The sequence below is a fragment of the Desmodus rotundus genome, chromosome 4 (assembly GCF_022682495.2).
Source record: "Desmodus rotundus isolate HL8 chromosome 4, HLdesRot8A.1, whole genome shotgun sequence".
In the NCBI taxonomy this organism is placed as follows: domain Eukaryota; kingdom Metazoa; phylum Chordata; class Mammalia; order Chiroptera; family Phyllostomidae; genus Desmodus; species Desmodus rotundus.
Genome location: NC_071390.1, coordinates 151678913 through 151706003, shown reverse-complemented (window position 1 = coordinate 151706003; position 27091 = coordinate 151678913). Strand labels below are relative to the sequence as shown.

The following is a 27091-nucleotide window of genomic DNA, read 5'->3' as shown; positions in this document are numbered from 1 at the left end:
CAATTTGCAATAAAAATTTGGGCTAACCCAAATTTTAAGATAATCAGAAAAAAATGAAGAAGTAGCTGCCCGAGGTCACAGAGCAAGTAAACACCACAATTTAATCTCCAAAGTATGTCTCTCCTCTTTTTCTTTCTGTTTTCTGTCCCCAGCAAGCTCAGAGAAACTGGACTTTTACAAGAGCAACTATGAAAGCACAAATTCCCGCTGATGTTTAGATGACCTATTTCTCCCAAATTTATAGCCCCAAAACCACCTCTCTAAAGCGAAGGAGGAATGATCGTTTGTCACCTGCAATCTCACCACTTGTATCAAAGGCCTTTAAAATGTTTATGTTCTTTGACCCAATGATTCCACTTCTGAGAGCTTTCCCTGGGGAGATAACCAGAAAAGCCCGTACAGAATTACTTACAAAGATGTTAATTGTACTGTTATTCCTCTAAGCAGAATGCTGCGGGGCGGGGGGGGGGGGGGGCGCACAGAACAAAAACAAAGGACCAGTTTTAAAAATCATGGTATGTTTAGAAGATGAAATGTTATCCAACAATTTACAAATATTTTACTAATGTTACAATATTCACCATATATTTTATAGAAAAACAAAATAACATTTATAATGTCTTCTTGGAGATAAAACTACAATTGGAAGCAAAGAATATACTTGGAGAAACTCAAATTATCGAAGTACTTAAATTCTCTGTGCCTCCATTTTTTCATCTATAAAATAAGGATAATACAACCTCTTAGGGCTATAGTAAGAAATGTAAATAGCGCTTAAATAGTGCTTAACATATAGTAAGTACTCAATTTGCAACACTTCCCCCTCAAAAAAATGAAAAAGTAAATATCACTCATAATTCAAAACCTAGAGCTAACCACTATTAATGCATGTTAATATTGGGTTAATTTCTTTCAGGTATTTTTAATATGCATTAAACATTTTATAACACTAGTATCATATCATGTCCAGTGGTTAAAAACATTACAATATCTTATAAATACGTTATGTGTATTTCATCACTCCTCCATTATTGAGCATTAGATTCAACTCTTCAAATAGTGCCGTGGCTATTTTCATGGGCAGTCTTTGTACACATCTTTGATTTTTTTCCCCTCATGAAAAAGTTCAGAAATAGAACATCTACCTCAGATGGTATAAAGTGCACTTGGCTTTACTCCCCCACTGACCTGCATACAATGCAGACACATACTAGGTGTTCTCAAATACCAATTTCTCCCTTTCTCTCCACGGGCACTTAAAAGCTATTAACTGGCTTTTTCACTGTAACCTTTCTTTTCTTTTCTGGTAAACTGCTTATCAGGTGTCTCTCTTTCTCCATGTACCCTCTGTGTCACTCTCCCGCCCCAAACGCAGTTCGAGCACTCGTAACTCCAGTACATTCCTCCAAAAGGGTCCGTAAGACTCCGCTTCATATATCTCAAAACGGGAGTCCTTGTTCCTTCAGCAGTACATTCTGAGGTGTTCACAGATGATGCTTTATGACAGAGGAGTCGCACCAAAATAATTAGGAATTGAGGAAAGGGCCTGGGTAGAGGTTAACAAAGTTGATAAATGTCGGAGCTGTGGAATGGGCACATGAATGTTCAATCCACTATTCTATTTAAATGTTTTTTAAACTATCGTCAGCGAGAGGAATTTTGTACCTTTAAAAAAAGATATAATCATCAAAATTTATAAAACAATTATGGTTTAGCTTCAACCATAGGTCTTCAAGAACAATTCAGTGATTACTAAAAATAAAAAATAGAAAACAACAAAAAGAAAGACATTTAAGCCAAACTAAAAAGTGAAGTAAACAACTTCAGTATTTAGAATCTCTCAATTACACTCGCCAGTAATTCCCACAGATCAAAACATACTACAATGTCTCCTTCCAAGCCACGGCTTCAGCATGCCATGCTGATTCTCCGAAACAATATTAGTATTTATATTGTGCACTGCAAGGATACAATCATGCCTCTGTATGTGCCCACGTGAATATTTGGTAAGTAGTTTTATTATGTACTAGTATTGAATAACCCAAATTCTCTTGGTGCTTAAATCACATCTTGGTACCAAGTCAGGCACATCGTAAACAATACTTGCAGATTAACAGTTAGATCCGTCAAAGCATTTATTTGTATCCAGAGGCATGCAAACAAAACCAGCATAATTAAAAAACTACCTTGCTGTACGTCTTTTATGAAGATGCATTATGGGAAAATATCACCGTGTATATTTCTGCCTGTGTAGAAACTACTTTACCTGCATGTCTTTTATTAAGATGTATTGTGGGAAAATATCACCGTGTATATTTCCAACTGTGTAGAAACCACTTTACCTTGGAGTCAGGTCATGAAGACAAGAGAGCAGAGAAAAGGAGTAAGTAACACATCTAGGGGCACGGGGGTCCATGGCTGCTCCCCAGCTTGGAAGCAAGGGTAAAATGGACAGATTGGAGACATGCTTACCAAATTCTTTTCACTGCAGTAAAAAAAATACATTTTACATAAATGTACGTGTAATACATTTTATATAACCCAGTATATATACACCCACATGATACATTTGAAATAATCTATGCTACATATTAGTATTCTTTAAGTTTTTTTTAAAGATTGTACATATTTATTTTTTTAGAGAGAGGGGAAGGGAGGGAGAAAGAGAGGGAGAGAAACATCAGTGTGAGAGAGGAATGTCAATCTGGGAACCTCTTGTACATGCCCTAACCAGGGACCAAACCCACAACCCAGGCATGTGCCCTGCCTGAGAATCAAACTGGGGACCTTTAGCTTTGCAGGATGACACCTAAGCAACTGAGCCACACCAGTCAGAGCAGTTCAAGTTTTATATTCCAGTCAGTACCCACTAAAATGATTTCTTGACTTCACACCTTTAAACCCCTGGACTAAAGAACTGACCTGAAAAAAGCCTGTATCTCCTCTTGCTTACCAAACAAATGAGACAGAAGAGAGCACCTGAGAGCTAACATTCCATGCCACCAGTCATCCACCTGCTTGCACTCCTCTCCCCACTGCACAGAAGACGACTTCAGTGCACGTCTGGGGGCGTGGCAGCCGCGCACAGGAGACGTGGAATGGGCGGGAATCGGAGGACTGCTGCTTAAACACCCCAAAGAAAAGACAGTCTCTCAGGTGTCTTCCTGCTCTAAAGTTCTGTGGTTCTATGAACCCCTGCAGTGTAAGGCATTTATTGTTACATCTCCCACAAAGCCTAGCAAGTTGGCTTTCATAAAAATAATAAAGATTAAATTTAACTATAATATACTAATTAAGCATAAATGTAAAGTTTTCAGTCATTCAAATGTTTTCCACACAGTAGTAAATGTAAAAATCAATGCTGTTATAAATTATTTGAAAATTCATAAGCATAAAAATATTAACATATGTATGTGTGTATATAATATGTATACATCACAAAACAAATACTACTCTCATTACTTCATCCATAAAAGGTATAAAAACAATTCACTGTAAAATTATTCTAAAACTCAGAATCAAATTAAATTACTAACTTTTTTTTACTGTGCCCGCTTAATATTATCATCAAGAAGCAAGGAAATAAGAAACACATAGGCCCAGTACAAAAGAAAAATAAGAGTGGAGGATGAAAAGTATAAAACTTTCATAACTCAATCATGATTTATAGTACTCTAAAGTCCAGAAGTTCTTAGCTCAAAAAGTCTCTGCTTTTGTCTTAGAAGGGAGTTTTCTCCAAAAGAAAATCTCAACGACATTGAAGTTTTTTCCTGTATACATTAACTGTCAATAAACTATTACAGTTTAATTGAAGTGCGGGGTTGGAGGTCTGCAAAAAAGACTTCTAATTTTGAGTCACAATAAAACCGTTCGTAAACAAGTACAAGAAAGTCAACCCTAATGTGGGAGGCAGTTAGACAGACAAGAGCAGAGCAAGGCCGATGGGCCAAACACAGAAGGTCACCAGGGTGGGAAAGCCCTTGGGTGCGGAGCAAGGGGCAGACTAGGAAAACAAGGACCTCTCCCCCAGGGTGACTTTCCCTCCCCCAGCATATACCTGGGTATGTGGTTTAGGGCCCCTGACCTTCCATATTGCTGGTCTGAAGTCAGGACCCTCCCCTGACCTTTTATCCACAGGCACGTTGCTGGTCATGTGGGAGACCCCCATAGAGGATGAACGAGGGGCTGGCCAATGGCCTCATTCAACTTTCATGTGGGCCCTGGCATTACCACTCCCTTAAGCACTAACCCCTAGGGGTAACATCTAGGGCTCAGGTCTGTTTCAGCTCCAGGCCCAGAAAAGCAGGAAAACCAGACAAGCAATGCCATGGCTACCATGAGGACCAGCCGCACTGGCTAATGAGCCCCTGCTGTGGTATCAGCCAATCCCTGGAGACCACAACCCTGAATGGACACACCTGGAAAGCTGATGAATAGTCTATTAAGATCCTCACCTGGGGCCTCCCCTAAAATCTCCACTCTTAAAAGCCCTTAGGACAGAGGACCCAGTGCACTCTCCCTCTTAGGAGCTTGCCCAGACCTTTCCTGCCCCCCCCACTACCTCACCCCCACGTTTCCTTTACCCTTCTCTCTCCTAGGCTCTAAGGGACGGTTCTTTTGCCTTGTTTCTTGAGCCCATCTCTTCTACAGCTCACTTCTAACTCTGTGATTTTCAAAATAAACTTTCTCTTATGGTTTGAGTCTTGGCCCTGAATTCTTTCTTAGCCAGAACTCAAGTACCGAAGTTGCCGAGCCAAGGTCCGGTCTGACTCCAACAGTAACACGTGGTGCTGTTCTCGTGCCAGCATTAGGGTGCTCTGACGCAGATACTCCTACCATGACTCCAACTGCCTTAGCATGCCGTAGCATGGCAGGATTCTGGAGAAGGCCACCCAAGACCACCATGTCGGCCTGGACCCGTGCCAGGTACCATCAGAGGCCCACTGTGCTCCACAGGCTCCTTGCTTTGCATTGGGCATGGACTTGGGTGACTCCAGACCTCCCTTTCATCTGTTTTAAGGTAAGACGCCGACTTTCTCTGAGCTGTTGTTTGAAATCCTCAAGGTAGAGGGTAAATGTTAAAGGGCTGAAAGAACCTAGGCCAAAGATAATGGTCAAGATAACTAAGGACTGGAGGGAAAAAATGGGTGGCTAGTTTTTAACTTAGGCTTTTCACCTGGAATTGCTGAGAGTAGGAACAAAACCTTTTGCTGGATAAATGAGAGCCTGAACTCATTTGGTTCTGAAGGTAGGGGGCACTTCCTCCCTCCAAATCAAACCTCGGGTATTCTGGGGCAACTAAGAATCTCTGTGGAGGTGTCTAAGGTATCCCTCATGATGTGCAGAGGTCCCAAAGGGAATTCCAACTCAACTGTAATTGAATAATTGACTCCTCCGGGGACACACACATAAAGGTTAGCTACCCAGTGCTCCAAGTCCTCAGAGCTGTATTAGACAGCCAGGGAGGGAAACCAAGACACATAAGAGGGTTTGAGACAACTCAGGTGGTCACAGTCCCCTGGAGCCCAACCCACAAGCAGCACACTTCAACCCACTACACAATATCCCTAGAAATTTATTCAGACTCTATAGATATCAAAATAGAACTAAAATTCACATGGGAAATCATGTGTCTAAGGCGGGAAACACCCAGACCCCGGCACTCAGTAATACTGCAGATATACAACTGAAGCCTTTACTTGCAAGTACTTGCAGAAATGGGAAGATTTAAGTAGAAGTGGTATCAACCTAAGATGGCCCAAATATACTCTTTTGATGCCCAAATCAATTTTTACATGCAAAATTAGAAAAGGCAGCTCTAAAATTAAACTGAATGAATGGGAACCTTATCTTGATTGGAATTTCTATTAGAACCTCTTAGAAAAAGCACAGGTAAATTACACTCAAAATAGAAAACCAGGAAGACCAGTCTCAGGCAGAGGGGAAACAGATATCGTACACATTCCTTGGACTAGAACAGAATAAGGAATCTACCCAAAGATTTCCCCAGCCCTCTTCAGGACCCGGATGGGTTCACGAAGGAATTTAGTTTAACTGTTTGGACATGTGATCCTAGCTATTCTGACCTATTCCAATTAATATACAATATAATATCTACTGGTGTCTGGGAGGCAAACAACAGAATTACTAAATAGGGTCTTGCTAGGAAACTACTGTAGAGGAGTCTGTCTTTATTGTTTAAAAAAAAACAGGCCTGGCTTAAGGAGAGTCTCCCCTTCTCCTTACTGATAATTTAGGAGCAACTGAGATTATCATAAAAGGGGAAGCTACTGAGGCCCTTGTAGATGATACTGGGGCTACTCCATCTGTTCTTAACCACATCCAACCAACTCGCCCCCTCCCTCAGAGTAAAGCTTCTGCACAAATGACAGGGATAACTAATAAATGTCTGTTTTTAAATCAGAACCTGTTGCTTCCCAACTAGGGGATGTTATAGGACATATCACCGGTTAGGATGAGATTTCCTTGAAATCCATGATGCCCACACATCTTTTTCCCAGAGGGGTGAAATGTATTTAGAATGAAATGAATCAGATACTCAACCAATGGGGCAAATGGTGATTTTAAAGGAAACGCCACAATAGGAAACTAATCTTGAGACTTACTAAATGTTTGCTAACCATCTTTTCTTCATTATTAACTTCCATGAGAGCCTCGGGGATGGTTAACAAGGACTTTCCTTTCCCTTTGAGGGGCAGCTACTCCCTCTCCCTACTAGGCCCCCTAAGGGACCAGGGCTACTAGGAACATGAAAGGCAGGTCAACAGGCCACTAGCCCAACTACTAAAGACCAGAGTTATAGGGCAAGTTTTCTACCCAAGGTGACAGAGGTAGTGGATGCTCATTGTACAGAGAGATGGAGAGTGGGGCTGAGGGGATCTCCATTAAGGCTGGAGAAGGCCAAAGGTGATCAAATGAGGGCCACCTTCCTTGAATGGGCCCTATTGTTGGGGAGAAGAACTTGAATTGTTCCTTGAAAGAAAGAAAGGAAATGGAGAACTTGCATTAGCAGTGGAAAAAATAAGAATGGGAATGATAGGGGTGGTACAGGATACAGGAAGGGATTAGCCTCTCTAGAGGCCATCCATTGAAGAATTGTTAGAGATAATGTCAAACAATGTATACAGTAATCAGGCCAGTTAATATTGTGAAGTCTCAAACCACGGGAGACATGCACTTAACAGTGGCTAAGGGTCAATGCTGAACTTCCCGAATCTGCCTAAGTTGACCCTTACACAGGGTCACCATCTGCCACCATTCAGGAGTTTACAGGTCAGCTAGAAGACAGACACATGCAGTGACACAGTTTAGGTGTTTTGAGAGAAGTTGCCTAAATATGCTCAAGCTACAATCAGGAACAAGGGAGACAGTCATCTATTTAAAAGGAGAAGGGGACAGAAAAGACTTCGCCACAGAAGTGGTTCTCACAGCCTCTGTTGCCAGAGACTAACCAGGGTAACAATCGAAACTACACGAATAGATTTTTGCCTCTCTCTGAGGAGCTGACGAGCTGTTGATTGAAAGAGTTTAAGCAATATATTATGGCTTAATACGCGACTGCTTCACATTAACCCTTGGAGCCGGAACTTCCCGATGTGACAGGCTCCAAAGTTAGGCTACCACATACCCTCTTTCTTAAGTTACATAACAGCACCTGGCTTCGTCCCAGCTACGGTTATCTTGGGATTGCCTCCTCCCCATGTGTATGAAAGAAAGTATTATGTCTGGTAAGGTTTACGTTGATTCATAGTTCTTCACATTCTAACATTATAAAGGGTAATAAGCAATTCATTCAGATCAACATCCTTTGTACGGAAAAGAACATATTTCGAAGTTAGTAACAAAACAACATTCCAAATCAGTTTGGTCACTATTGATGGCCATATAGAACACGCCACAAAGCTTATTCCATCCCATTCCAGGACATCTAGTAACTCTGAAAGGACTTGCGCGCACAAGCCAGTAAGCCCCGCCTTTATTCCTCACAGTGGCTAAGTCAGGCTAAATGAGTTAACAATAGAGGAGGGAAGAATTCAGAACTGCACCCTAAAAATGGTGCCCGAGAGAGCCAAATTCATTAAGTACCCAATAATAATAACAATCACTTATTACTGATAGCATACTATGTGTGAGAAACTAGCTTAGGTGCTTTACACACATTAACTTCCTTTTAACCCAAACAAGCCCGTAATTTCTATAAATGTTCAATGTTGCAGCTGTGGAAATTGACGAAGCTAGTAAATGAGCACAGAAATGCTGCACATCTGGATTCTTTTATATTTTAAAGGAATAAGCAGTTATATGGAGTTTTATGAAATAAAGTTCTCAAATTAAAATGCAATTATGTTTTCAATATGTTTTTATATTGATTCTGAACATCAGAACAAAAGCGTGAGACCTCTCAAATAAGGATCATTAAACATAATTAACACACAATTTATCTCAATACCTCATGAAGAAAGAATAAATCTGCCTTATCAAAAGTAAAAACTAGGCAGGGAAAGGAAAAATCATATTATGGCCAACAAATCACAGAGATGCTATTGTAAGACTAAATTCAATCATCCTCTATTGACACTCGCCATTAATTAAAAAGTCCAAGAACAACTTTATTAAAAAAAATGGCATTCCCGCTTCAGCCAGAATACTTAAAATCATCTTTAACCTGTTTCCCACAGATGGATGCTTAATTGAAACAGGGTGATAATACAATCAGCTGCAAAATTCTGTGTCAGCAGTTTCTACACTATTGGGAAAACCCGACAAAGTGTAAGAGTTACAATTGCTGTAACTAGTTTAAAAGGAAACTTCCCTCCACTCCATCTAAATCAGCCTTTTTCTCCTGTGTCCCTGCATGCCTTTTTCCCCTTACTCCTGTTCTATGTTGAAAGACTATTTGGCTTAGTTTAGTAGAGTTCAGGATACCTTCTGAGTGTTACCTCTGGACAAACTTCCCAATCTAGATTTTGCTCCTCTTCCCCTGAAGAAGTTTAGCACCCATTCAAATTATAATAAAGCTAAATGTGAATACTAAGGTAACTGGAAGGTTTATCAGAATAAAGAAAAAAATTAAACTTTCTAGAAATCTAACGCCATGTACAATATAATAAATAAAAATGGACATAATTCTACTACGTTCACTGAGCCCAGTGGCATATTAACCCAGGTGATGAAGGACACAAACAATGAATAAGACCTGGGCTGTGACCTTAAAGAATCTGCAGTGTGGCATGACCCACCCCGTTCCAGGACCATCCCCTAAACTGTCCTGAAGAAAAAGTGTTGATGAAAGTTCCAATATGGTATGAATACAGTTATTATAAAACAACAAAGACTTATCATTTAATATATCAGGCTTCTGAGTTAATGTCATAATTATACTTGAAGGTATAATATACTCATGTAGAATTCAAAACGAGAGGAAATTAGACGCGGAAAGTGCGAAGTGAGGAACTGAGTCATTTCTCGCACTTCATCAGGCTTTCCACCCTCCCTGCTCGTTGCATAAATCCCACGTGGAGAGCAGCGTGGCCCTCATGACAACTGCATCTTGTAAGACTTTCATAAACCTGTCACTCCGTAAGTCACATGAAACATTTTTTGGTTTATACATTCTCAGTTCTAAAAATAAACTTTCATTACTCCAAACTAAACGCAGTTTGATTGAAGATCACAGTACCAAATGAAATTTGATTCTTACCTATATGCACTTGCCCTAGTTAATGTTTCAAAGAATTTTTTTAAAAATCGTATTTCAGAAACTAAATTTAATGTCCTAATTTAATCTAAGCAAATTCATGTAAAATTCCCACCAAGATATTTTTAACTTTAAAATATTGGGTTGACCAAAAAGTACATTTAGTTTTCTCCATAAAATAAAAGGCACATTTTTCATTTTATTCATAAAATGAATAAATGAGTATGTTGGCTATCCCCTGCTATTGGCTTCTACTGGGTAGAGGCCAGGGGTTCTGCTAAACATCTCCCAATGCCTAAGACAGACCCACAGCAAAGAATTATTTGGCCAAAATGTCAATAGTACCAGACACTTCACAAACCACTTCTGACACGTTCGATCAGTCACAGCAACTTCTCCGTACACAGCACAAATCTTTGTGTTCGTTGCATTTTTACCTTTCTTGAAATAATAAAGCATAATATGCTGAAAATGTCTTCTTCCACCTTCAATATTGAAATGGCTGCACAAAAATTCACCAATTCTGATAAGTTTTTTTTAAATGCACTCTGATATGACAGCTGTCACATACGGTCTAACAAAATTGTTTCAAATGAAGTTAAAGACAATTAAGCACTACTAGAGCCATCGTACAGAAAAAACCAAACAAACTTTTTGGCCAATCCAATTACACAACCCAAATTCTTTGAATTAATTTAACATTGCTGAAACACCAAAAATTAGAAAAGCAATTTTGAGAAATTTACTTTTATTAATAAGTGCAGGGGTGTCAAACTCATTTTCACTGGGGGCCACATCAGCCTGGTGGTTGCCTTCAAAGGGCCGAATGTAATTTTAGGACTGTACAAATGTAACTGCTCCGTAACAGTTAAGCGAGAGCTCGGCGCTGCCACTGGGTAGAAACAAGGTGCCGGGCTGGTTAAACCAAGGTGGAGGGCCGGATTCAGCCCGCAGGCCTTGTGTTTGCCACCTGTGGTTTAGTTTAGTCCCTCCTGCATTTCCAATGATAAAACTAAATCCTATTCCACATGGAACCAAAATTATTATAATCTCCCAACCCTTTTATTGCATCAATATGTATTAGAAGACAAAAATAATCATTTAATCCAAGAGGTGATCCAAAGAGACTATAAGTTAGATTAATATCTGAAAAAAAATCACATGTAAACCAAAATCTGTATAAACCCATTTCCATTATAATTTCAGAGAAATGACCTCATGTGAGAAGGCAGCATAATGCATGTAGTACAGCTACACAATACTAAGCTCTATCAACTTAGACATAAAGTTCGCAAGTTTGTAGGCAGCAATTACAGTATCCTTTTCTTCACACACACACACACACACACACACACACACACACACTAGCTGGCCCTAATATACAAACAAATTCACATACAAGAGTCAAGTATAATAATCTCTGTCAACGTGCAGACTACAATTAGCCTAGCAAGATAACTGATAACAAGGTAGCCAAGTGGACAATTAGTCCACAAGGGATCTCAGGTAGAAACAGAGGTGCATTTACATATGCTGCATATGCATGATTCATTTGGCCACCCCCATAAACATCGAATGTTTAATGCTCTAAATGTGCCATTACTCCCCTGGGAGTCATAAGGACTCTTTGATATTGCCATATAAACATATTTTTCTGTCAAACTACGGTAGAGTGTTTGGTGTTCAGTGAACTGTAAAGACTGTTTTAAAAGGCAAGTAAGATTCCCGTCTCTAAATGAGGCCCACTTCAAAGGTTCAACATCAGGCTTTTGTAAAATTGGACTTGAGACTTGTCTCTTTCATACGAGATTTCAGTGGGTGATCTATCACATGGAATGCTCCTTAATTTCATACAATTCAACAAATATCTATTGAGTTATCAGTTACAAAAATGAAAAAAATACATGAATATTTCTAGTACAACAGATTCTGATGCGTCTTAGAACTGACACATCAACAACAAAAAAATAGGGTATGTGGGTTAAAAGTCAACCTGCCTGAGGAGAATTAAGGCAGATTAGGGAAAGAGCCAGGATTTGAGCAGAGCCTTTAGGAAAAAGGGGGAGAGAGGGTCCTGGGGGCAGAGATGTCACAACAGAAGATGAAGCCGGGCTCAAGGAAGAGGTAGAGATGTATCAGGTCTGGGTGCTTGAAGGAACCTGCAGCTTAAAAATAATGAGAAAGACTTCAGTTTCAGAGGGACTTTCACTTTTTCCACAACGCGGGAGGGAGCGTGTTAGTCAGGGTTCAGAGACTGCGGAGAAACAGAACCAACAGGATATATATAGATGTGGAAGGGGAGATTTATTGTGGGAATTGTGAGAAGTCCCACGATATACCTCAAGCTGGAGAACCAGGAGAGCCAGTGGTTTTACTCTCAGCCTGAGGCCAAGTAGCCGGGGAGAAGAAGGGGAGGTTCTGCTGGCGTAGGATCGAGAGTCCAAAGGCCTGAAACTAGAAGCTCAAATGTCCGAGGACAGAGAAGGTGGAAGTCCCAGCTCAAGGAGGGAAAGCAAATTTGCCCTCCTCTGCCTTTTGGTTCTATTTGGATCCTCAAGACACTGGATGATGCCCACCCACAGTGGTGAGGGCGGATCTTCTTTAGTCTACTAATTCAAATGCCAATCTCTTCTGCAAACACCCTCAGAGGCATACCCGGAGATAATGTTTTACCAGCTCTCTGGGCATCCTGTAGCCCAGTTGAGTTGACACATAAAATTGGCCATCATTAGACTTTGAGAAAGGAAGTGATATGAACGGACCTGTGGTTATTAAAAGGTATATTCTGGAGTGGATTAGATTGGGAACAGAGACTAACAGAGTGGGACCAATTTGTAAAAACTTATCAGAGTGGTCAAGAGTTAACTTTCTGAACTAGGCAAATAAAAATACAGAAGGAATGAACAAAGCACTGCAGTAGAACTGAAAGGATTTCACAAGGGAACCACTGGGGCACCATCACTTTCCACAACTACAACTACAGCCTCCTAACCAGGCTCCTGACCAACTTGCACGAGCACCCTCTCCAATGCATTACCCGGCACAGCCCCAGTGACCGGTTTACCAAGCAAATCCAATCGCCTCTCAAGGCCCTCCGCCCCTTCTCCCTACACACCAGCCAAACTGGTCTTTTCATTTCCTAGCAGTTCAACTCCTTTCCTGCCTCAGGATCCTTCCGCACTGTCTCCAATATCTAGAACCTGGCACTCTGGTTTTTTCACCAGGTCATAGGCCTTCAAATCTCAGTATAAATGTCACGTTCTCAAAGAAGCTACCCCCTAATCTCTCCAATCTGGTCTTAGGTCCCAACCCTTAAACTCTCTCTTGAAATGCCACACATTTAGACGTGGGTTTGTGTAGACATTTGATTAACACCTTTTCCCCCACCAGAGGTAAAATGATGACTATTTGTTACCTAGTGCCCAGTCCAAGACCTGGTAGCTGATAGGTGCTCAACAAACACTTGCTGAATTAATAAATAAACCCTAAAAGGTCACTTCAAGTTCTCAACTGGGATAACGGTAATGCCATTACCTGATAAAGGGAACACAGGAAGATTAGGTTTGTGGATAAAGCTGAATTGTACCCGGGGCATGCTGAGTTGGAAGAAGGAGTGGAACAGGTCTGAGCTGCAGGTGTGAAGTCATCAAATACTGAAAGATCACTGAGCGAGGAGAATAAATGTTACATTGGAAAAGGATGAGAAGTAAAATAAAGCAAGCTAAAGGCAGATTACAGAATACCTCTATTTAACTGGCAGAAAGAAAAATAGACAAAAGATTGATATTCCTTATATGCAGAGAGCATATAAAATAGAAAAATAACAACAAACTTAGAAAAAATAGAGCTAAAGAAACGGACAGCTAACAGAAAAAAAAATGCAAATGCCTCTTAACCACATGAAAAGATATTCAGCCCAAAGTGTACCTCAAGGTGAACAGAATATATTATCTAAAATAATTCATTGCTGATTTGTCTGTTGACTTAAATGGTTCTGAAATGTCTATTAAAAAAATGTTTAAAGTTAAAAAAGATATCCAAACACTCATAGTGAGAGATGAAAATTAACAATGCAATGAAATGCCATTTGGCAAAAAAAAAAAAAAAAAAGTTTGACATATTCTGTTGATGAGATTAAATATAGAAAAATAGGTACTGTCATGCTGTACTGATGGGAACACAAAGAGATGTAATTCTTGCAAGGATAAATGTGGCAATATCTAGTAAAACTGCATACTCATTTACCCTTTGACCCTGCAATTCTGCATCCAGCAATCTGTCCCAAACATAAGGGCAAACATAAAAAGGTATTTACATGTACAAGGCTATTCACTGCATTGGTATTTATAAAAATTAGAAACAACCCAACTGCCCAACAATTGGAAACTGGTTAAATAAAATGTTTTATTTATTCATCCAATGGGATATTATGTAGCTGTAAGAAGAAATGAGTAATTTACTAAAGTGATCTCCAGGATATATATTAAGTTAAAAAAAAAAAGCAAGGTATATAGTATTTTATCATATATGTAAGAAAGGAGGAATATGAATATATAGTGTACTTACATTAAAAAAAGTAAAAAAAATAACAGAATGGAAAAATAAACTGAAGCTTTAAGAATGTAATTACTTAGAAGGAAAGGTAGAGAAAACAGAAAAGTCAGACTCCTTTGACTAAACCTTGTTTTGTGGGTTTGACTTTGACACTATGAAACTATTATACATAATTATAAAACAAAATTTAGAACTGTTATTAAATATCAAAAGTAAAATAAATGCACTTAAATACATATTCAGTTGGTGAATAACTGTACAGAGAAGAATGATTAAGACTTGACTTAACCAGGGTAGGAGGTAGCCTCTGAGAGGAACCCACCTCCTGGTACTCACACCCCTAGGTCATCACCTCCTCTCGAGTACGGAGGAGATTTAGAGACTTGCTTCTGAGGACAGAATGCAGAACATCACTGTCCATAGCGGTGTTACTCACAACAGACAAAAAAGGCGATAACAAACATCCACAAAGGGATAACTAAATACCCAAACTGTGGGTAAATCCTACACACCTAGGCTCTGCGGTGCAGTCTATTGCTCCCAGGCCACAAGTCTATACAGCACGGTACTGTACCAAACAACACGAGATCAAACCAAGCACAAGAGAAAGTGAAACAATCAAGAGATGCGATAAATACAAGATGATGAGGCTGCTGCTAGCGTAACAGCACAGGGTTTTACAGCAATTTTTTTTTGTTAAGTAGAAAGAGTACACTCTAAAACAATGATAAAAAGTGTAGTTTGGTGAATACATAAACCAGTAATAGTCACCTGTTATCATTACCAAGTATCACGTCCTGTCTATAATCCAATCTGCTACACTTTCATACAACCGGCAGCACTCATGCACACCTGCATCACCACAAACGTGAGCAGTGCACTGCACTCTGATGTGATGATGGCAGATCATCACTAGGCAATAGGAATTTTCCCCTCCATTGCAGTCTCCCGGGACCACTGTCATACATGGTCCCTTGTTGACTGAAACACTGCTAGGTGGTGCATGACTGCACAAACTGTACTACCAGGTAACGAATAATACACGAGGCACAGTTTGTAAATAGAGCATTTCACCAAACATACGAACAGCAAAGTTATAGTATTAAAATATCACCATCTTGCAAGCCCTAATGATTTAATAGACCTAAAGCAGACAGTCCATCACCTGTTTTTGTTAATAAAGTTCTCCTGGAACATAACCATGCCAATTCATTTACATTTTGTCTGTGGCTGCTTTCCCATTACAACGGTCGAGTTTAGTAGTTGCTGCACAGGAGACCAGATGGCCCACAGAGTCTAAAATATACACTACTGGCTCCCTTACAGAGAAAGTTTGCCAACCTCTCATCTAAAGCACTGGGCACAAATAGCAACTAATCACAGACCAGCAAACGTTGTCTGCAACAGACAGACACTTGCCGAAGACACGGACTAGCCAAAAGAAATCAAACCTGAAACTGGGCATGTCTCTAGATCCAACTACCAATCAACAGGAAATACAAAGGACAGATGAGTATGTTTAATCACTTCACAGAAATGTAACCAGAAGCATCTACATCCACAGGACAAAAACCCAGTATGTTCAGTAAATAAATGTCAAGGACCAAAAAGGGAGGTGGGAGTAAGGGAGAAACCTGAAGAGAAAAATTAACCAATTGCAATGGAGGAAGGGCTTATTTAGACCCTGATTTAATCCAGTCAACTGCTTTAAAAATGCATGATGTAGGATTAGCACCAACTGGATACTTGATTGAAATTGTTGCCTTTTTTAAAGGATGATAATGGTATTGTGGTTATATTTTTATAAAGAAGGTCTTGTACATTAAGAATACATACTGAAATCCAAATAAGTAATCTGATATATAATATTTGCTTTAAAATAATACAGGAGTGGAAGAGAAGTTGGTAGGAGACAGACAATTTGGCCATGACTTGAAAGTTATTGAAATTAAGTGATTCATACAAGGGAGTTCATTATACAAATCTATTTACTTTTGTGTACTTTAAACTGTCCATAACAAAAATGTTAAATGAGGCACAAGATTTCTTCAGACACAAAAAATAAACCTGAAGGGGAAAGAAGGAACTGTCAGCAAGTGTGCTGGACTGCCCAAAACGGCAATCTGACAGACAAGGTGGGCGGCCTTCTGAAGGAAGGCCAGAAGCCACCTCTGGAAAGAGCCAGTTTTTCAATCCCTGGTCAGGGAGCATACAGGAGGCAACCAATCAATGTTTCGCTCTCTGTTTCCCTCTCTCTCTCTCTCTCTCTCTCCCCTTTACTCCCTCCCTCCCTCTCTCCCTCTTTCACTAAAATCAATAAACACATCCTCGGGTGAGGATTTAAAAAAAAATGTACATGGCAATTTAACTTAAATTTGAGATTTGGTAGAATAGGTGCCTGAGGATGTTAAAAAGGCAAGAGAATGCAGGCTGCCGCTGCAAAGGTGACCATGGGGTTTGGGTGAGTGGGAGGCTAGTGAGGCTAGGAAGTAACCAACAATGAGAAAAACAACAAAATGCCAGGAAACTGTAAGTCATAACAAAGACAAAGACCAGATTCGAGAAGTGTGACATAACAGAGGGTTATGACCATTGCAGGAAACTCTCCAGGACCCCAGAAACGGAAGTGCGCCAGGTGATGATGAGCTCTTAGGGCAAGAGGTGATGGGGTGTGCTGTGGGTAGTACACATAACTGTGAGGCACCAGTCCTGGCAAACTGATGCTGGTCTACTGCTCGGTTTCAGCTACCCACCAAAGAATCACACCCTTCTCCCGAGCTCATCCCAGAAGCTTTCTGTATGTCTTAAAAGGGTCCCATCACTGGAACCACTGTCTAAGGCGTAGTGATCCTGGGAAATACTAAGATGAAATGGTGGATGCTAGCCAGGTCAGGGGAACATGATAAGAGCCACAATGAGAGCTGTATGATGCAGGAGACAGAGAAAGAACATCTGAGTCAAGTGAAGAAAACTTCCAGTGGTCAACAGAAGAGAAGGACAAGAACATGGAGAGAAAAAGAATAAAAGAAAGATGCTGACTTCAAAAGAAAACAGTTAATTGAAAAACGTTCTGGGCTTCCAGTCAAGATGGTGACATAGGCACACGTGACTTGGCTCTTTGCATAACCACATCAAAATTACCATTAAAATATAGAACTGTCAGGCAGGAACATCAGAAATTGAGTTGAATGGAACACTGAAAACTACAGAATTAAAGAAACCACATCCATTCAGACTGATAGGAGGGGCATGGACGCGGAATGGGCTGGGCCCACACCCACATGGATAAAAATTCAGGAGGGATATCTCAGGAGAGAGGAGTCCCAGGCCCACATTAGGCCCCGCAGTCCAGGATTCCAGTGCCAGGAACGTAAGTCCCCACAATTTCTGGCTGTGAAAACCAGCACGGATTGAGTGTGTGCAGAAGACTGCTGGAGTCCTAAGCAGTTCCTCTTGGACAACTCACACCTGGACTCCTCTACTCAGACTTGCTCCCTCTGAGCTTCCAGCACGAGGGTGGCAGCTTGAAGAGCACCAACTGAATACAGGGAGAGACTGAAGTGTCTAGCATTAGGTTAAGCACAGGCCATTGTCCCTTTGCTGAGCCCTCCACCTCACAGAGTCAGTAGGGTGGTGCCATAGCTGAGACTCCATTATTCTGGCTAACCTGGGTGTGACCTACCTTGGAGTTCCACAGAGGCTCTACCCCACCCAACTTACAGGACCAGCCAAGCTTCTTTTCCGTCAGAGTGGCTGTTCTTGGCTCCTGAATCTTATCAAACAAGCAACAGCTGGCTTCAGTGAGCCCTAACAGCAGCCGAATTAGAGTCAAAGTTCGGCTTCACCTGGGAATCTCCAAGCCCAGCACAAGTAGCAGCCATCTCAGATTGTTTACAGCTCATGCAAGGTGGCCCCAGGCAAAACACAGCTTGGGGTTGACCTTGGCCTGCAGCACCAAGGAAACTCCAGGGCCCATGCACCCAATGGACAGCTACAGACACTTCAGAGCTCCACAGCCCCGCCACTGCATAGCTGATCCTCCACAGACATTACAGGTTGGTGGTCAGTGACCACGGACAACCCTTGCTGCTGACTGGCCTGGCTAAATCCTTCCCATTGATCTACCAACAGCAACCAAGGCTCAATTACAAGAGAAGGGTGTACTCAGCCCATACAAAGGGCACACCTCGAGTCCCCAGCTTGAGTGATAGAGGACGCTGTGCCACTGGACCTTCCAGGAAACCTACTATATTGGGCCACACTACCAAGACATGGAGTCAAAACAGCTCTACCTAGTACACAGAAACAAACATAGGGAGGCTGCCAAAATGAGGAGACAAAGAATCATGGTCCAAATGAAAGAACAGGTCAAAACTCCAGAAAAAGAGCTAAATGAAGTGGCAATAAGCAATCTATCAGATGCAGAGTTCAAAACACTGGTTTTAAGCATGCTCAGGGAACTTAGTGAGGACCTCAGCAGCGTAACAAGACCCAGTCAGAAACAAAGGGCACACTAATTAAAATAAAGAACAATTTACAGGGAAACAACAATAGAGTAGATGAAGCTGAGAATCAAATCAATGATTTAGAACATAAGGAAGCCAAAAACAACCAATCAGAACAACAAGAAGAAAAAAAGAATCCAAAAAATTCAGGATAGTATAAGCAGCTTCAGGACAACTTCAAGATGTCCACATGATAGGGGTGCCAGAAGAAGGAGAATAGAAAGAGCAAGAAATTGGAAATCTGTCTGAAAAGACAGTGAAAGAAAACTTCGCTAATTTGGTGAAGGAAACAGACATGCAAGTCCAGGAAGCACAGACAGTACCAAACAAGATGGATGCAAAGAGGCCCACTCCAACACACATCATAATTAAAATGCCAAAGGTTAAAGATAAAGAGAGACTCTTAAAATCAAGAGAAAAGTAGTTAGTTACTGGAAGTATGCCAGATTGGAGGAGGTAAGGAGAGAATGGGTGAAGAGGTGAGGGGATTAAGAAGTACACATAGGTAGTTACTGAATAGCCATGAGGTTGTAAAATATGGTATAAGAAATGGAGTAGCCAAAGAACTTATGACCCATGGACATGAACAATGGTGTGCGGATTGCCTGAGGGAGTAGGGGGTACTGGGTGGAGGCGGGCGAAGGGGGAAAGTCAGGACAATTGTTAATAGCATAATCAATAAAATACATTTTTTTTAAAAAAAGAAAAATGTTCTGATAGTGAGGATCTTATTCTAACCCCACAATTTAAAGAAAAGAATCTAAAAATATCTCTGTAAGATACATTAGGAAAAAAAAGTTATCCTCAAAAAGAAAAAAAAAAAAAAACCTATCGCTTTGTTCATTATGGTCATAAAGTGTTAGGTGTATGAAAACACCAAAGAGCCCTTATAAATCATTCAGTTTACTTCATTCATTTTAGAGATGAGAAAAGCGAGGTCTACTAAGGCTAATTAACTGGTTCTCAGGAACACAACGCAGTTCATTAACCATCGGAACTAGACCTAAAATGCACACCACACCTCCCTCGACCTCCCTTGCCTTGAGTCCTCACCTAACACCATGGCTTCCATTCGGTGATCTACTCCCTTAAAATGCTAAATGTCCTTATATATTTTCATTCATAATCAGCAGGCATTTGGTAAATATTTGTTGACTAGCACTCAAAATGAGTTTACTTCAATTAACTGTATTTTAGAGTTCTCCAATTTAGGCAATTTGTTCTCCTCAATTTTACTCCTCTGTGCCACCTCCCCCAAATGTGTTCTCAGTAAATCTCAGAGATGTTCAAAAACATGTTGGCTAACTAGTGTCTTTGCTGGAATGTGGAAAGGCACACGTAGTGCCGCGCTATAAAAAGAAGAGTGGGCATTGCACCTCTTTCTCATCTCCACAAATGTGTGCGTGATCTACCATTGCTAGGCAGAGGGTGTTCTTGACCCAATGTATTCAAATACCCAAATAGAGAGGAAATGGCAAGTCCAACCTCAGCCTGACACTAAAGGATGACAGGGTATATAAAGCACAAGCACATAAAGTTGTTCGCATATTTTTATAGTTATTCTTCATAGATAATACATATTACACTGTACCCAGAACATAATATGGAAATGAGGTTTTGAAGCCTTGAAAAACTTAATGTTACTATTTTGAGATGTGATTTTTTTAATTAGCAAAAAATAAGTGCAAGTATTACTCACATGTAAAAAGAGAAGGTATAAAATAGGAGAAGACAGTCCATAAATTGTTTTACAAATTTCTATTATTTTTTTAAGTACATATCCTTACCACTTAGAAAGGGTTGTTGAGGCACAGAGTTTGTAGAAAAGACACCAAATTTGGAAAGGATCCATCTAGAAGCTTTTTCAATCTGGTACTTTGTAGGCACGCAAGTGGGCTCACCGGGGCAAAGCTGCAGTGGTTCACCATGTACACAGCAGAACACGGAACGGTAAAGGCTGGAGGGGAAAAAGAAAAAAATATGGTTGGTTATTAGTTAGTAACAGAAATGTTTAGAACAAAAGTTGTTACATTTTAGCAGTTACATGTAACATATTATTAAAATTAGTTTTATAATGGAGACTTTGGTCAAGAATTTACTTATTTAAAAAAAAAAAAATCTCAACCATATCGGGAAAGAATCTACCTGGAGAGAGAAAGCAAGAAAATAGAAATTCATCTTTGGAAGGTTCTAATTTAAATTTTTTTGTCACCACCCATAACATCTTTCTCAAGTACATGATGAATTTCCTCACCCTCTAAACACCCAAACTTCTAAGCCTGTTTCTTGATGACACGGGGCCATCGTCCTGAGAGCGCTCCCACAGTACGTAGAGCCGTCCGTGCACATGGTGGGCCTCGAGGTAGTAACGACCCTAGAACTACCTGTCTTTCAAAAAGCATCCCAAGACATAAGCACTCTCCATTGCTGGTAGTAGTGGCAGTGTCTACAAAATTAAGAATGCATTTCTCCTTTGACTTAACAACCCTTCTGGGAAATTCTTCTATGGATATATTTTAACTGCACACTCACAAAATAAAGTTTACAGCAAGATTATCGTGGGATTATCTGTAAAAGTGAACCACCGAAAACAACCCACAAGCATTGGTAATGTCACCTATGATACAACCGTAAGAATATCATGCAGCTGCAAAAATGAATGAGAAAGTACTTTGTGTTCTTCTATGAAAAGATCACCAGAATAATAAACAAGGTACAGATATATATACACACACACATATACATCCTATACATACAACAGATGTATAGGATGTATATATATTTACATGTATACACTTACATATATGGTATGTTACATTCTATGTTTTAAAACAGGGGGAGAGGGAAATTACACTATTCTTTTTTGTTAATATTTATTTTAAAAGCACTGTAAGATACTAAGAAAATAGTAAAAATGGTTACCTACAAAGAACAGTAAGGAAACGGGTAGGAGTAAGACTTCTCAACGTGTCACTCTGATGTCTGAAACATGTAAATGTTCAAACAAAATTCAATTGAAGACAATTTCCCCAAATATGGTTGATTTTTATTTTCATTCCTTTTTCATAAAAACATAAGCTGTAATGTGATCGGTATAACAAGGCTACTTGCCTGGACAATCACAAGGCAATTATTTTCTCGACCCTCAGGAAAAAACTTCTCTTTCCTACTGGAAGCAATTCAGATGTATTCGGTGCCTACTATGCCTACTTTGTGCCAGCACCACATACATCAGAGAACGCCACTGAAAAGTCCCTGCTCGAGTGACCTCAAAACTCAACTTACTGCTAGAGAGGGTACACTTAAAAAGGCACACATATACATTGCTAAAGAAACGTAAATTTGACAACCATCATGAAAAGCAATTTGTCAAAAGGTAACAAGGATCTTTAAAATATTCATAGCTATTGACCCAGTAATTACACTTCTGTGAACTAAAAATGCACAGAATTTTATACACAAATTTTATACAACATTATTTATTTAAAAATGGTAAGAAAGCTAAATGTTCAAAATTGGAAAACAGTTAACTAAATTATGATTTACTCATTAGATGCAATATTAGACCACAGTTACCCTAGAACTTCTAGTTAAACATGGTTACATTAACCACAAATATTTATTCCTACTTTCTCCCCACTCTTCTGAACCAACTGTAAATTGAAAAACTAAATTACAAAAATAAGAACACAAAAGAAAAGAGAACAGAACAGGTATTCTTTAATAGGATATTATTAAAAGACAATTTTAAAATAACGTGGGGAAATGCTGTTAACCAAAACAAAGGCTGGACTCAAAATCGTATGTAATTTCAGCCATATTTTCTAATTACATTAAGACATGAAAAAACCCCACTAAGTATTATTTCTAAATAGTGATTGAAAAAAGTGATTTTTCTCTTTTATGCTTCTCTGTATTTTCCAAAACATCTACAAAGGGCATTAGTTACTGTTATAGTCAGAAAAATAAAATCACTTTAAAAATATATATATGCCCACTAGCATAGCTATAATCAAGAAGAGAGATAGTAAGTGTTGACAAGTGTATGACTTTCGAACCCCCACACACTGCTGGTGGAAATGTAAAATGGGACAGCCACTTTGGAAAAGCCTGGCAGGTCTTCAAAGGTCAGACATTCCCCAGCAATTCCCCTCTCAGGTATACACCGAGAGAAACAAAGCATACAGCCATGCAAAACATGTGCGCGGATGCTCATCGTGTCACTATCTGTAGTAGCCAAAAGGCAGAAACCACACAAATGTCACCAGCTGATGAATGGATAAAATGTGACACATTCCTCCAATGGAATATTATTTTTCAATGAAAAGTAATGAAGTGCTGATACATACATGCTACACCATACACAAGTTTAACATGTTGCTAAGTGAAAGCAGCTGTCACAAAAGGCCATGGATTACATGATTCTATTTATATGAAATGTCCAGAATAAACAGCTCTGTAAAGAGAGAAAACAGATTAGTGGTTGACTAGGGTCAGGGAAGAGGTGATGGGGAGTGACTGTTAATGAGTACATGGTTTCTTTGCAGGATAATAAAAATGTTCTAAATTCAATCGTGGTAATGGTTGCACAATTCTATGAATATACAAAAACCTCAAAAAGTATGCTTTAAATTTGCAGACTATATTAATATATACGTGTGTGTGTGTGTGTAGTGCTATAACTTCTTCACCACTAACCAATACCTCACATATTATTCCTCATCACCTTGTAAAATACTATACAATGGAAAACATATCATTGATTCAAGATAAAATCAGACTCTTGACAAACCTAAAACCATGAATAAGCCACAACTTCCAAGTTTCAATTTCCTTTTGAGGGAGGGGGAGTTCTCTCTGATATACCATTGCATCTTTCTCCCAACAATTGAGCTGCATGCTTACCAAGAGTACATTTTACTTTTTCCAAAATCTGTTTATGCCAGTTGTGTTTACTATAATTTAGATTTAGTTACAAATTATGTCAAAAATATGAGCACAAAGAAGAAAGTTCTTTGTCACTGAAACTTGTTTCCCTTTGAAACAGGCAAGTCACTTTTAAAATATCCTAAAGAGAAGTCCTCAGCTAAACAGCATAAGTCTGATGATATATAACCACTTATACACTTATAAATTATAAAATATTCCAAGTATGTCTGCTTCCTATGATTCCTCATTTTAATCAAATTTTCTGCCTATGCACCCCAACTCCTTGTAGATTATACAAAGGATATTGCCTAAGAGACAGGCTCAACCTTATATAAGTTCTCTGTATAAAAGACTAACATAAGTACATTACTGTTAATTGCTATTATTCTATCTCACACTCTAAACTGAGTGATGGTTGACCCTAGTGAGTTCCCTCTTCGAGAGGTTGAAGAGGGAACCCTTCAAGTTCCCAGACACAATGCAGTCCCTTCCTATCAGTCCATTCATCTCTACAGATACCCTTAGTCTCTTAAACTGAAAGAGGATGCCTAATGTAAACTCTTCTATTCAATTCAGGGATGCTAAACTCCCTCTTCCAGTGCTCCTAAGCTCTCTGAATTCTCTTTTGAAATCTATTTGACACAGCGAAAGCAGTCTTAAGAGGGAAATTAATAGCATTGTAGGCCTATCTCAAGAAACAAGAAAAATCAACTGAACAATCTAACTTTACACTTAAAGAAACTTATTGTAAAAAAGAACAACAAAGCCAAACGTGAGAAGGAAGGAAATGAGATCAGAGCAGAAATAAACAAAACAGAGTCTAAAAAACAACACAAAAGATCAATAAAACCAAGAGCTGGTTCTTTAAAAAGATAAACAAGATCGACAAACCTTTAAACAGACTCATCAAGAAAAAAACATGGCCCAAATAAAATCAGAAATGAAAGTGAAGAAGTAACAACTGACACCAAAGAAATACAAAGGATTGTAAGAAAATATCACAAACAACTATATGCCACCAAATTCGACAATGTAAATGAAATGGATAAATTCCTAGAAATATACAATCTTCCAAGACTGAATCAGAAAATCTGAATAGACAGATTACAACGAATGAAATCAAAGCAGTGATCAAAAACCTCCCAACAAACAAAACTCCTGGACTGGATGAATGGCTGGATTGAGGTGAATTTCACCAAACATTCAAAGAAGAACTGACACTTACCCTTCTCATACTATTTCAAAAAATTCAAAGGAGGGAAGACTCCCAAGCTCGTTTTACGAGGCCAGCACTGAAAACTAAATCTACATCTGACCACTACAAAAAAATAAATAAAAAAGATACCACCCTCATGCACCACAGACTCCTCTTTATTCCCTCTTCCCACACACCTGTGCCTCTACTTCCTCCTCTGTCAGATTATCCTCAATTACCAGTCATTTGCACTGACCCCAATCACTACAATACTAACTCTTACTAATGACTTCAAAAGAATTCTAAGTGGTCATTCTAACTTACCTCTCACCTCTCACTACTCCGATGCACCTGATATTGCTGCCAGATGCACCTTCCTACGACACAACTCAAGTTACAATGCTTCCTGGCTTGGTAATACAGTGGTACTCCAAATGCCTCCAGAATAAAAGCCAGGGATTCATTAGCTTCAAAGTCAAGGTCCTAATGAAAAGAAATAAACTGTTGGCCCATTCTGCTCATGTTCTCTAACTACAGCCAGGCTGAACTCTGCTCCGTGCAAGCACATCCTGTTCATTCCTACACCCCTGTCTTTCATCCATCTGGAATGGCCTCCTTTTACTCCTATGCACTGAAATTCCTTTAAAATCATTTTTAAAACAGAAAATCATTTATTTAGAGCCTTGGGATTCTGAATGGTAACACCTTCAAGGCTGTTTTGTAAGGATTATCAAGTATTAGAAGAATGGAAGTATTAAGTGTAAACTCAGAACAATAACCAACAGATTATCACTCAACAAATGTGATTACTATTGTTCATTCAAAAGGAGTGCTCGGTAAATATTTTTTTTAATTGACATACAAAGCAAAACAAAATGTCTTGACAACTTCCTAAATCCTCACAAACAACAACTGGCCTCAGGGGGCCCCAGGCCCCAGCACTAGCAACAGCCGACCTATATTCACAGCTTGGCTTTGCCTGAAATCTCCAAGCCCAGCACAAGTAGCAGCCATCTCGTTGCTTTATAGCTCATGCAGGGTGGCCCCAGGCAAAACACAGCTTGGGGCTGACCTTGGCCTGTACCACCCCAGGAAACCCAAAGGCCTGCACACCCAGTGGACAGCTACAGACACTTCAGAGCACCACCACCCCACCACTGCACAGCTGATCCTCCACAGACATCACAGGTTGGTGGTCAGTGGTCACAGCCAATACTTGCAGCTAACTGGCCTGGGTAAATCCCTCCTATTGATCTACCAACAGCAACCAAGGCTCAATTACAAGAGAAGGGTGTACTCAGCCCATACAAAGGGCACACCTCAAGTCCCCAGCTTGAGTGATAGAGGACGCTGTGCCACTGGACCTTCCAGGAAACCTACTATATTGGGCCACACTACCAAGACATGGAGTCAAAACAGCTCTACCTAGTACACAGAAACAAACATAGGGAGGCTGCCAAAATGAGGAGACAAAGAATCATGGCCCAAATGAAAGAACAGAACAAAACTCCAGAAAAAGAGCTAAATGAAGTGGCGATAAGCAATCTATCAGATACAGAGTTCAAAACACTGGTTTTAAGCATGCTCAGGGAACTTAGTGAGGACCTCAGCCGCATAAACAAGACCCAGTCAGAAACAAAGGGCACACTAATTGAATTAAAGAACAATTTACAGGGAAACAACAATAGAGTAGATGAAGCTGAGAATCAAATCAATGATTTGGAACACAAGGAAGCAAAAAACAACCAACCAGAACAACAAGAAGAAAAAAGAATCCAAAAAATTCAGGATAGTATAAGCAGCTTCAGGACAACTTCAAGATGTCCAATGCCCACATGATAGGGGTGCCAGAAGGAGAATAGAAAGAGCAAGAAATTGGAAATCTGTCTGAAAAGATAGTGAAAGAAAACTTTGCTAATTTGGCGAAGGAAACAGACATGCAAGTCCAGGAAGCACAGACAGTACCAAACAAGATGGATGCAAAGAGGCCCACTCCAAGACAGATCATAATTAAAATGTCAAAGTTTAAAGATAAATAGAGAATCTTAAAAGCAGCAAGAGAAAACAAGTTAATGTAATTACCTACAGGGGTGTTCCCACAAGACTGTCAGCTGATTTCTCTAAAGAAACTTTGCAGGCTGGAAGGGATTGGCAAGAAATACTCAAAGTCAGGAAAATCAGAGACCTACA

The 27091-nt window shown here is 39.8% G+C and overlaps 1 protein-coding gene across 11 annotated transcripts in view; it reads right to left on the bottom strand.

Annotated features, from left to right (window-relative positions):
- Window positions 1-27091, bottom strand: part of FRYL (FRY like transcription coactivator) — a 230826-nt gene that overhangs the window by 173578 nt on the left and 30157 nt on the right. For 7 of the 11 annotated variants that reach the window (XM_053922995.1, XM_053922997.1, XM_053922998.1 and 4 more), the window contains one exon: window positions 20565-20734. The gene's annotated coding sequence lies outside the window, so the exon portion shown is untranslated. The remainder of the gene's footprint in view (window positions 1-20564; window positions 20735-27091) is intronic. The other 4 variants (XM_053923001.1, XM_053923002.1, XM_053923003.1 and 1 more) reach the window with 1 other exon arrangement.